The sequence below is a fragment of the Ambystoma mexicanum genome, chromosome 7q (assembly GCF_040938575.1).
Source record: "Ambystoma mexicanum isolate Mex_15411 chromosome 7q, UKY_AmexF1_1, whole genome shotgun sequence".
Classification (NCBI taxonomy): domain Eukaryota; kingdom Metazoa; phylum Chordata; class Amphibia; order Caudata; family Ambystomatidae; genus Ambystoma; species Ambystoma mexicanum.
Window position 1 is genome coordinate 111,157,239 of NC_090941.1, and position 13,085 is coordinate 111,170,323.

Below are 13,085 nucleotides of genomic sequence, written 5' to 3' on the forward strand. Positions count from 1 at the left end.
AAGGTACTTAGCGGCCTCGGTGATGGCGTTAGGTGCATGTCCGCTTGGGTCGGCATTTGCGTACCTTTCCGCCATGGCGCTAAGTACGGTGTGGGCGGTCGCGTGCGCGCACCCTTAGCGCAGTTAGCGGCAGCGTTAACTACGATGCCTCTATTGGCATCGTAGTTTACGGTCAGGAGTCATGATCGGACCTGGCGGAAAACGATGGCGGTAACCATTTACCGCCATCGTTTTTCACTTACCGCCAGGGTCGTAATGAGGCCCATTGACAAGCAGAGGTATTATAAAGTGTAGGAATGACAATGGGCCTCATTACGACCCTGGCGGTAAGTGAAAAACGATGGCGGTAAATGGTTACCGCCATCGTTTTCCGCCAGGTCCGATCATGACTCCTGACCGTAAACTACGATGCCAATAGCGGCATCGTAGTTAACGCTGCCGCTAACTGCGCTAAGGGTGCGCGCACGCGACCGCCCACACCGTACTTAGCGCCATGGCGGAAAGGTACGCAAATGCCGACCCAAGCGGACATGCACCTAACGCCATCACCGAGGCCGCTAAGTACCTTACCGCCATGGTGCAAATAACGCCATCGCGAACCAACCGTAAAGGGCCAATTCAAGTGAATGCAGCTGCCACAGGTGCACAGAAACAGCACAGGTGAAGGCAATACAGACTCAGGGGAGTACAAAAAGAGCACACCCCACCCCTACCCACACCCAGTCACACTCCACAATGATGCCAATACGACTAGCAATGTTGGGGCTGGAGGACCTGATAGCAATGCATGTGCTACTACAACAGCAACAACAACAACAACAACAGGCAGCACAGAGGAGACGCAGGAGGAGAAGGAGGGCAAGGCAGGCCCAGCAAGCCCCACCAGCACAGCCAGTGCCACCACGCAGGCAGCCCCCAATCCCACGCATCAGAGCCAATCCAAACAACCTCACTGCTGAGCAGATCCACACCCTGTACCGTTTGGACCGGGACACCATCACTGCCATCGTAGACATGACACACGACGACATCGTCAGCATGATAGAAAGTCCAACCGCCATCCCCCCCCTACTGAAGGTAGTGGCTGTACTCCACTTCCTGGCCACAGGCACCTACCAGCACACAGTGGGGCACCTGCATGGCATTTCACAACCATTATTCTCACGAACACTCATCCAAGTGCTCGATGCCCTCCTCAAGCACACAGACGACCACATCTCATTACCACGGACTGCCCAGGAGATTGCAAACACCAAAGTGGGTTTCCATGCACTAGCCAGCATACCCGGTTGCATTGGTGCCATCGACTGCACCCATGTGGAATTGGTGGTTCCACGTGCCATGGAGGTACCGTACCGCAACCGGAAACAGTTCCACTCTATCAACGTGCAAATGGTCTGTGACTCCAACAAGATCATCACACATTGTTGTGCCCGATTCCCCGGATCAACCCATGATTCCATGGTCCTGAGGAACTCCACAATACCACGCTACATGGAGCGACATGCAGGCCCAAGATCCTGGCTACTCGGTGAGTGCAATGTCATGGAAGTGGGCATGGGAATGACGTACCAGTGCATACTCCACCTGGCAGAAAGGGGGGGGGGATGATGCATACTCCACCTGGCAGAAAGGGGGGGGGGATGATGCATACTCCACCTGGCAGAAAGGGGGGGGGGGTGATGCATACTCCACCTGGCTGTGAGTAACACAGAGAACGGATACAGAGGAAGGGCACTCACAATGCACAAAACCCCTCTGCATACATAGGGTGATGGCATGCAAAACAGGCCATGGCAGCAATGAGCATATACTGGTTGCATAGTGTGAATCAATTAGTACATGTAGAAGTGAGCCAAGGTAACAGTTCCATGCCAGCCATGGTGGAACATCATGTTCCTGATCAGACAACATGACTGACACATACATTCTCGCCTACATACAGGTGATGCAGCCTATCCCCTGAAGAGGTGGCTCCTCACGCCAGTCCGGAACCCGCAGAACCAGCACGAGGAGGACTTCAACCGTGCACATACACGTACTCGTGTGGTCATAGAGCAGACATTTGGCCTCCTGAAGGCACGGTTCCGAAGCCTCAGCAGGTCTGGTGGGGCACTCCTGTATGGCCATGAGAAGGTGGCAAAGATCGTCATGGCATGTGTCATGCTGCACAATATGTGCGTCAGACGGAATGTGCCCCTGACGCAGAACTGCAACCACCTGACGATGAGGATGAGGAGGGTGCAGATGGGGCGCCACCACATGGAGGAGGCGATGCACAGGAGGGGCGTGCCATGCGCCAAAGTATCATCGACCACTGCTTCTAGCACACACGGCTGGTGTTTATCGCATGGAGACTGCACTTGGGGCACTGTGTGTCTCTGGGACATGCACACTGTGGACTGTACACCAATAAAGCACACATACGCAATGAAAATGTCCACACATTTCTTTTTTTGAAAGAAAAAAGTGTATTGGAACTATGAACTGTCGTGTCACACCCCCTCCCACCTCCCCCCTGCACACCCAAACACACCCCCTCCCACCTCCCACCTCCCCCCTGCACACCCCAACACACCCCCTCCCACCTCCCACCTCCCCCCTGCACACCCCAACACACCCCCTCCCACCTCCCACCTCCCCCCTGCACACCCCAACACACCCCATGTAGCTGTCAACAGATGCCTGTGACAGTGTCCACAGGCCGTCACAAGCCCCCTCTCCCGGCCCCCGGGGCACCCCTGGCTGTGGAGCGCAGGTTGCGTCCGGAACGGCGCACGGGGCTGCTCTGCGCAGAACTGGCAGTGGAGGATGTCCCTGGCTGCCCCTGTGCATGCAGCTCCTGTACTGTGTGGGTGAGGTCAGTGACCGCACGACGCAAGCCCGCAAGTTCGGCACAGATGTCCCTAGACATGGCCTGCATGGCATCCCTCAGGGTGGCAGTGCTCTGCGCCACTTCCGCCCTTAGTGTCTCCGTGGCCTGTTCAATGCTAAACCTAGCCCCCACACATTCCGCGGCATGCTCATCCAGCATTGCGGACAGTTGATGCTGCCGTTGAGTGATGTCCTCGAGGGACGGCTGGCCGTGCTGGCCCATGGCCAGTGCAGGTGGAGTGATGGAGGGGCTGGTCCCCTCCTGTGGAGTGTGGACAGGGCATGGGGTGGAAGGCCACTCCTCTGCCTCAGTGTGCCCCTGTGTGTCGCCCTCATGGGGGCTGGCGTCTGAGAAACAGGGGGAATGTAGTTGGTCAGTGGGGCTTCTGACCTCCTGCTCCATGTCCGAGTCAGAACATGCAGCTGTTGCAGCTGTCTCCCCGATGTTGCTGCTGGCCGCTGACCCCCTGCCTTCTGTGGCAGGCAATGTCGGTGGAGGTGGAGCAGCTGCTGCTGGCCTGCTGCCAACAGGGGTGCTTGCCGGTGGGACCTCCGGTATGCCTGCAGTGGGACCTGCTTGTCGTGGGGTCTGCCTCACTGCAGCTGAGGTTGAGGGTGCAGGGAGGTTGTTGTTGGACTTCGCTCTCTTCGGCGCAGGGGTGTCCTGGTCCTCTGGGTGTGATTCTGTGCCTGTGGTGGAGCAAAGGTGGGAGGGCGTTATTTATGGGTCTACGGACTTTTGAATGACAATGGTTGACATTATTTTGGCCAGTGGATGAGGCAGATTTCAGGCAGTGCCATGCAGGTTGTCTCCTTTTAGTGTGGTATGTGGATGCAGGTATGCGGGTGCCAGCAGTGTATGCAGGGTGGTGCTCGCATGTGGCTATGGGCAGTATTGATTTGTGTTGCATTTACACTCTAGGGCAACCTTGTGCTACACATGATTGGACTGCTGTGACTATGGCATGTCTTGTATGAGGCACCTACCTTCATCGCCTGATGTCGGGGCTCCCCTTTCCATCCCTCCAATGCCTTCGATGGATTCCATGCCGATGGTGGTAGCACAGATCTCCTCCCACGGTTGGAGTTTCAGGGGGGATTCCGACCCTCCACCGGTTCCCTGGGCAAGGTTGCGGTTTGCCGAGATGATGGCTCTGACCCGTATGCGCAGGTCATCCCAGCGCTTCCGGCACTGCTGTGGGGTGCGGGGTACGGTCCCCACCGCGCTGAGGCGCTCAGCCACCAGGGCCCAGATGGCCTTCTTCTTCCCGATTGCTGTCCTGGTCATTTCAGGGGAGAAAACAACACCTGCGTTGTCCTGCAGGGTCTCCGCTAGCATGCAGAGTTCCTCCCGGCTGAATCGCTCCTGGCGCTGGCGGTCACATGCCTTTTTCACGGATTTTGGCATTTTCGGGAACTTGGATGGGTGTGTGTTTGGTTGGGACAGGTGTCAGGGTTGGGTCTGGTGTTGTTTGGTAGGATGGCGATGGATTGTGTTTTTAAAGATGGCCGACGGGCTGCTTCCCGTTCCGGCGCGATGACGCTATTTCCGGTTTGGCCTTTTACGGCCGCCGCTAATTACGGTGGCCGTAAATTACGGTGGCCGCTACTTACGCTGGCGGGAGGGCACCTTGCTCGCTTAGCGATGCCGGTAGGGGCCTTTTCCGCCATGGCGTTAATTGCATTACCGCCATGGCGTAATGCTCGTGCGCGATGGGTCGTGATGTGGCGCTCTTTACGCCATCGTCCCACGGCGTAAACGCTCATTACGCCATGGCGGTAATGACGGCCGATTACCGCCAGGGTCGTAATGAGGCCCAATGTGTGTTGTCAATATATCCCTTCTAGACCCTCATTTGCTGTCTGAATTGCAACTGTTTTTCTCTCTTCTGTCATGCGGAATCACAGTCACTCACTGATGTTGGTCATCCATTGAACTTTTCTTCAACAGGGTATCTGCAATCTGTCAGGAGTTAAGTATATATAATGCAAGGTTGTTAAGCCCTCACAAACATGATCATTTGACAAACATAGGTGAATCATACCATACGAGGTGTTGCCTAGGTCTGGGCTGTTAAGTGCCTTGGAAATATATTTATGAGTCAAAGATAAACAGCCTCTAGAACCTCTAATTCAATGTGTACCTTTAGTAATTAAAGACTTCTAACACTCATAACTTTATTTAGCTATATTCTAACTCTGATCATAAAAAATATATTTCTTTACTGAAAGATTTCTGGAGACAGTTAAATCCATTAGATCCAATATTGGAGCAAGCTCTGGGCTTTGTGGGATGTTTGATTTCAAACTGCAGCACTCTTAAAGGGACATATGAGCTGGAATGTTTAGGCAGATTGTACTTAGGATAATTGCCATGTTTAAATCAGCAGTTTATATCATACTACTGTTTGTTTGGTGGCCATTGAATGGGTAGAAGAAAATGATCCAATTAAAGATTTGGAGATGGCACAGAGATCTTCGTTGATTTTCCCATTAGGGTATTGGGATTATCAACCAAGTCTGCCAACTGTTCCTATTGGTTCTCTTATTGTGAATTTCTTGTATTGCTTTTTGGTTACTTTTACAATTGGCCTCATTACGAGGCCAATTACGAGGTCGGCGGTAACCTGCCGGTGTGACCGGCAGAATGCTGCTGACCCCATAACATCGGATCAGCCGCCTGACTTCCCGGTGCCACTGGGACATTACAAGTCTCAGCGAAGTGGGAAGTCAGGCAGCAGATCTTGGAAGTCCCTATTCCCATGGAGTGCCAGTGGACTCCATGGGAATGGGGACTCAGAAGCACTGGGACTGACGCTAATGGTGCTAGTACTTCCATGGCAACTCTGCCTGCCGGGTCCGCTGTGCCGCAGCTGTCCCACCGGGCAGAGTCGTAGTGTGGTGGTCCGGAAACAAGGGTGCCGGTAAGCTTACCGGCACCCTTGTTTCCGGACCGACATACCTGTAATGAGTCCTAATGTGTCTAGGATGGGTTGGTGACCGCAGATATTTTTCTACTGTGTTTTTGTAATTTTACACATGCACTTTTGCATTTACCGCAAAAGGCTACTAAAGGTGGTTAGCACCCTAAAATGGCAGTGCCACAAGGTTTTTGCTCATCCATGTTTTTCATTCTGCCTGCCTTCTCATGTCAGGAAATATCATTATCATACATGGAATGCCATTTCATGGCTAAAGCTGATGCTTTGCAGCCAAATAGGTGGTTTCTGTTGAAGGGCTGATGTTGTGGCCAGTGGCTATCCATGATTGGATATCCACTACCAGTTGGAATGGTGCAGATGCTTACCATTGGTGGACTTTGACAAGCTCCCAGCTCAAATCTTAGATATCAGGAAGGCTCCTGCAACCATTCTAGAGATCATCATTGCAGCCAAGTACTCTACAAAGAAGAGCATCCAGTTAATGACTTCACTGGACCAGCGCCCAGTCTAGTGAAATTCCAGTGAAGCCCTCTTCCTCAACCTGATCCCAATAAGACCCACGTCAGTGCTTGGACCCCAGGACCAATGGGAACAACCATACTTGAGCCCTGCTCAAGGATATGCACCTTCTGAGCCTTCTGAAGTGTCACTGGACCAACTGGTGGACTTTCCAGCTATCTCCTGGGCTACCTCCCTTAAGTGGCCACCATTCTGAGTGATATTCAACTTATGTAACAAGACAACAGCTCCCGTATTTTCAGTCTTCTTGCATCAACAGAAGCTGTGCTGGGTGTGCTCCTTTGCTTATCCATTGAAGATCATCTGTAACTACTGTAACTCATTATAGCTCATCTTTGTTGCTGCCAGGAGGTGCCTTGAGGTTGTCTGCTCCATAGAAGTATTCATCTTTTCTTTGTTAGGATTGTCTGCTGGAAAGTGTCTGGAACTGATCCCTAAGCATCATGACCAACCGAAACTCAATCCCACGTCCAAAAGTGACATCTGCGAATCCTGGGATACCCTCAACAGGATGAAGAACAGAATACTGTGCCCCCCACGAAATTCAGAACCACAGCACTGGTCTCTGGAGAAATCTGGGTCATGTGAGTAAGCTAACATAAACGATTCTTTCCTCCCTGTTCTACATACGGTTGCCTTGGCCATTTCCCTAAATCACTCTTCCATGATGTTGTTGGTGGAGACTTGGTCAAGCATACCCTTCCTGGTCTTACCCTAGTGGCTGGGAAAGAGTGAATTCACGTTTCCAGAACATTACCAAACCTTTATTTTCTTAATCATAGCAACTGGTATCACCAATCTAACTACTAAACCTAATTGATGATGTTTGGTTATACTTGGGAAACTGTGAACGTTTATTCTAAAGTGTATTTTCTTATTCCAATGCATCTGAGTACTTGTATTTGCATTATACATTTTTAAAGCGCTCACACAGCCTGCGGGCATCAAGGCGCTGTTACAGGAATTGTTTTGTTTATCAAGTTGCGTAATTGTTTTTGTCTTAGTTCCGTATTTATAATGTGCTTAAACCCCCAGAAGTTTCTAAGCGTGGACCCGGGGATGGAACCTGTGTTGCTTCATGTCATCTTGCTTCCAAGGCACGCTCGTTGCCACTGAGCTATCCTCCCGGGACAATATCTGTTTTATAGTGTTGGTTGACAATATTTGACTGGAGGTACCAAAGAGTATAGAGGCAACTGTGGCTCTGATGAAGATTCAAGCAAAATGTATCTTCTGACAAAACTATATTGCAAGTTTCCTCCCTCTTGTTGTTTGGGGCTAGGAACACATGATTTTCTTCGGTCGAGTGAAAGCCATTATTGAGCTGAGCAGAGGTGAGCAGTCCTGCAGTCTGCACACCACATTTCCAGAGTCTCTCTACAGTGTTACTTTTTTGGTGGGTTGGACTATTCAAAAGCCCCACCAGGCCACGGAGTGCCCGCAGAGCTGAGCAGAGGTGAGCAGTCCCGCAGTCTTGCAGCCTTGCAGCCCTGAAGTCCATAAGCGATGGCCGAGTCGGCTGATCATAGGCCATCAGACAGAGAAGTTAGACAAGTTCGGAGTGGCCGCCACTTAAAAGAAGAACGGTCGGAATCCAGCTTTACAACAGCCATTAGGGTGAGAAAGTCCCCACAGTTGCCCACTCAGGGCTGCGAACTGAACAGCACACAAGCAACAAATAGTGCACCTTTCGATCTCAACGACTCCCCCCCAATCCCCCAGCTGCAATCACCCCTGTGGCAACACCCCATGAAACTCACCGTTGCTGTGGCACTTCCTCATCTATGGCGTCCCTGGCTGCGGCTGTGGTGGCTCGTCTGATGCAGGTCAGGGAGGCCCTGCGAGGGAGAGGGGGTGAACCGTCCATGTCGTCTGAAAGGTGCAGAGTTCCCGAGGTGCCTCTGACTTCGATGCGGGGCAGAGCGGAAGCGCAGTCAGAATCCACGACGCAGCTGGAGGAGTCAATGGAGGAAGGGAACGCGGAAGGAGCTGCCTTGTGGAGCCAACGGAGAGAGATGGCCAAAGCAGAGGAGGGAGAGGAGGCGGCGTCCTGTGCCGCAAGAAGGGCCTGCACCCAAAACCAACAGCGCTCACTTGATCAACGCACATCAACCCCAAAGGAAATCTCAACAACATCTTGACCACAATGGGAGTGGTGCAGTGCTAACAGACCCACACCTCACTACCGCAAATAAGTACTGAAATTCATCCGGTTATAGTGAGAAAGGACCTGTCCAGTCGAAGGCTAAACTTCAGCGATCTGCCTTGTTCCTTCGCCACAACTTCAGCTTGTGACAGTGTTACAAGCTTGGAAGAAGGTCTGTACGATGAGTCCCGAGGCCATCAGTAGAGGAACCAGTTCAACCGAAAAATCATACTGACCACACTGGATGATGAGCTACATTCTATTCCACAAATCAATTCAATTGAAAACGAAATTGAAGTGGAGACAAAAGCTTGTGCCACCCTAAATCTAGCAATAAACCAAGAACATTCTCAGGAATCCCCTACAACCGAGGCCAAGAAGATCAGCCTACTAATTATGAAAGCACAGGCTAATTTGAAAAAAAGACAAAATTGACAGAAAAATAAAACCAATACACATGAAAGAAAACATTGGCAAACAAATGAAACCAAGGTTGGCGAAACAATTGAGAAACGCCACACTCGAAGAGAAAAAAATCAATAAATTAGAAAAAGACCTCTCAGTCCGAGCTACAGAACTATCGGATGCTGAAATCCTAGAAGGGGTAGAACCCGATATATTAGACGGGTCGTCCGCAAAGCCAGAATTCCAGATCCCTCAGGAGAAAGCAGAAAGATGCACCAAAGAAGACATGGACCCAACCCCTAATTTAGTAAGATGCCATTTTGGGAAACCCAGTACAGTGACCAAGCAAGCTCAAAACGGGCCTCCGAATGACACTCCCAAGTCGAAGATAAAAAAGCTCATAAAACAGATAAAATTAGCTGAGGGCTTCAACCTGACCTCAACTCCAAATGCAGTGAAGAGTGAGAAAGCAATCACTCCGCTAAGCAAACAAATGCCTTCCTAACCTGCAACTTTTATACACGACAAATCAGAAATTGGCCTACCCGGGGGGGAAAAAAAAGTGTTTGAACTCAAAGAAAAGCTCCCAGAAACCTCAACGCCATCAACATCGGACCACTGAAAAAACCCGCAAATGACACCTCCGCTTTGCCCAGCTGCCAGTCACGAACACTACCACGCACCGAAAGAACAATTGAGGCAGAGCATGCATTAGAAAGGACTTCACCTAACATAAATCTGGACATTTTCACAATAATGTTGGCGGTCACAATAGCTCTAGCACTGTTTGGCAAATTATATGAGTCATTAATAGAGACACTAAAGGACCACACATCCATGACGGCTTTAATGCATTCAGAAATAACACACTCGGTACGCTATATAATGGTCACCCAAGTCTGGAAACCCACACAAGAGATCAAGGCACAATGACAGAAAAGGACCAGTGGGGGGAAAAACTGGTGAACAAGAAAAGTGCGGTGACAATGGGAACTCAAACAAAAGCCACCCACAAAATCCCCAAAAAGGATCAAGCAAAGAAGTCAGTGCAACCTCGCCTACCACCATCGGAACACTGGTCAAGAGCAGCTGGACTGAACCAAACTGACCAGTCACCAAAGCAGGAGTCAGTATCATCAGAAGAGCACAGCATTCCACCAAATAAAGATCTTCTTCTGAAAAACACGAAAAACTCAAAAAACACAGAAGCTTTGACCATATTTCCGGAAAACAACTCCCCCAAACCATCACAGTCACTTGACAACAAGTCACCACAACCCTCATTGTATATGCGAAGAACAGACCAACACAAAGGCAATCCAAGTGCTAGACAAGATATTGGTACAGCGCCAATCTTTGAACCTCGGAAACAGGTAAAAGCGAGACGCACACTCTTGGAAGTGAACGAACAATCAAAGAAAATTCCCAAAGAACTGAGTACAGTGCAAGAAGACCTAGACACCACAAACAACCTGATGGAGATCAGCCAATACACCATCGAATATTCAGAATCTGATATACCATGTGAGCAAGACAGAAAACGAAAAGTGTGTTTCACCAATGATACACCTCCACAGTTCGAACTGAGACACAAGATGGCACTAGTGAAGACAGGCTCTCCCACTTTTTGAACCCTGCAAGAAAAATGTGACAGTATAATGTTGCAAAAGGAACGAGCCAATAGAAAAGAACTCAACATGAATTGAGGACAAGTAACGAGTGACGTCCAAAACCAGTTGAGAGACCGGGCAGATGGCCCAATTTAAACATGGAGGAAACCAGGGCCTGCCAGCGTGCAGATAAAATGCGAAAAAGAAGAGAAAGCGGCTACAATAAATACAACTGTAAAAATACAGCGAACCACAACCATCAAGAAAGGCAGCCCACCCAGTCAGTAGGCAAAGCCGAACCCTGACCAAAAGACACTGCACTCAGAGATAGTGCCCTGTTCACACACAAAAGCAGAGCCATATAAGGACCCTGAAACTGGAGTGCATCCTATATAAAGGAGAAAGAATAAACTTGAACAGGAGCATGGTAATGGATTTATTGAATCAAGTATCGGACCTGAAGAGCCTCAAAAGAGAGGACATAAAAATCATCGAATTTGCCAGAAGTGGCCGCCTGGACAGCATGTACTTGCACTTAACATCGCCAAGCCATAAGCTCATGCTAATCAAAGCCGCTGGGAAATTACAACTGGGATACGACCTCAGAGAAACATCTTTAAAGGAACGAGGAATAGAGAACTCGGCCCCATCACCCAAAAGGGATAGGGTGAATCCCCCAAATAACAAACAAAGATCCAAAAGATACAGATCTAGGGCGATCCCGACCCCGAGAGATCAACATCTGTAACGCTCACCTGATTCCCGTAGAGGCGCCGGTCTTGACTGGGCGTATACCGTATCTGCAAAGGTGATGTGTAACACACGGCTGGCTCTTTGGGCTGGACCTCTGTGCACTGTATGTCTGACTTGAAGGGTAAGATGTCTGCAGATAGAAAATATGGGATTAAGGAACTGGGTTATTGAATGTCTCTCTCTTCTTCCCTTTCTCTTCTCTTGTAGAACCCCAAAGGTTAACGCTCTCACCTTAGGTAAGTGAACGCCGTGCTCTCCATCTGCCTCGGGGCAGGGTGCTGTAACCAGTTTCTTCACTGGATAAGGGGAGCAGGCCTCTTCACTTCAGAGGACTGCTGTCCGTCGTTTACTGCACGAACGGTAAGTTTCGAGTAATTCTAATGTCTTTAAAGTCTTTAGTAATGATGTTTCTTGTTTTGCAGGGTTCCGGCGATGGCGGATGACGGGCTGAACTGAGTTGAAGATGGAGCCCGTGTGATGAATAGAAGCGCCTGGAAGCACGTAAGTAAGCGCTTGTTGCCTGCTTCACGATGCGCTCTAACTGTCTTTTTATTTTGCAGGTACAAGTTCGGAGCGGCTGCAGGGTGCCGGAATACCCACTGGGTTTGATGTGGAAAGGAGTAATGGCACGTGAGTATTAAAGTTCCCCAATGTCTTTAAACGCACCTTGTTTTGTCTTTCAGATGCGGGATGCAGCACCGAAGGCCTCCGGAGTGTGCGAAGAGTTGGTAAGCTTTTGTCTTTCAGATGCCGGAATGCAATGTGAAGACCTCCGGAGCGCACGAAGAGTAGGTAAGCCTTTGTCTTTCAGATGCCGGAATGCAGCGCGAGGCGTTGGTGACAGCCGATGGACCAGGTAAGTGAAGAGCTGTCACTGAAGACCGTAATGCTAACCTGTTCTTTCTTGTCTTTATAGGTGTTGCTGAAGACTGGATTCAGGATGGTAAGCCTTTTTCCTTAGGCCCAGGATCAGATGCAGAAGACACGATGAGCGTTCTGCTGCAGAGGATGCAGAATAACGCAAAGCAAGATTCATCCATCGGGTGTGGTTTAAATAGCCTCCTGTAGTGCTTAGGTGTCTCCTTCTACAGCCACGCCTAGGTAAGAAAAGAGTTCCTGCTTTCCAGAAGAGTTCCAGTGTTCTGAATCTAGGGAGTGGCTCCTGCCCCACCAAACAGGAAAAGTAGTTCCAAACAGAAGAGGATCAGAGGCTCAACTGGCAGGCAAGTAAGCAGCATGGTCTGCTGCAGGTAAGTCCACCCAAGCATTATGAGCCCGGCGCTTCCAGCGCTGGGACTGGGCATATTTATGAGCCTGGTGCCACTGGCGCCAGGACTGGGTCCAAAAGGTCCCAATTGGGACTGGTTGGCACTCGGAACCTGGGTTATGGATCTGCTTCCAAGGGAGTTGGGAAAACCCTGACCTTTTGGAAGCAGAGATCATGACAGTATCTCCCCTCAAGGCCCCTCCCAAACCGGGCTTCTCCGGGGGTTTTGGCTTGTCAGGAAATGTTCGGTGAAATCTTTTGATTAGGCGAGGAGCGTGGACATATTCAGCAGGTTCCCAGGATCTCTCTTGGGGGCCGTAGCCTTTCCAGTCAATTAGGTAAAATAGTTTAGATTTGGAGATCTTGGAGTCCAGAATGCTTTTGACTTCAAACTCGAGTTCTCCATCAACTAGGATAGGTTTTGGAGATTTAGTTAGTCGGGTTTGAGGTTGCACGGGTTTTAATAGAGAGACGTGGAAGACCGGATGTATCTTCATGTGCGGGGGCAAGTCCAACTTGACCGCTACTGGGTTTACTATGGTAGTGATGGAATAGGGACCAAGGTATCT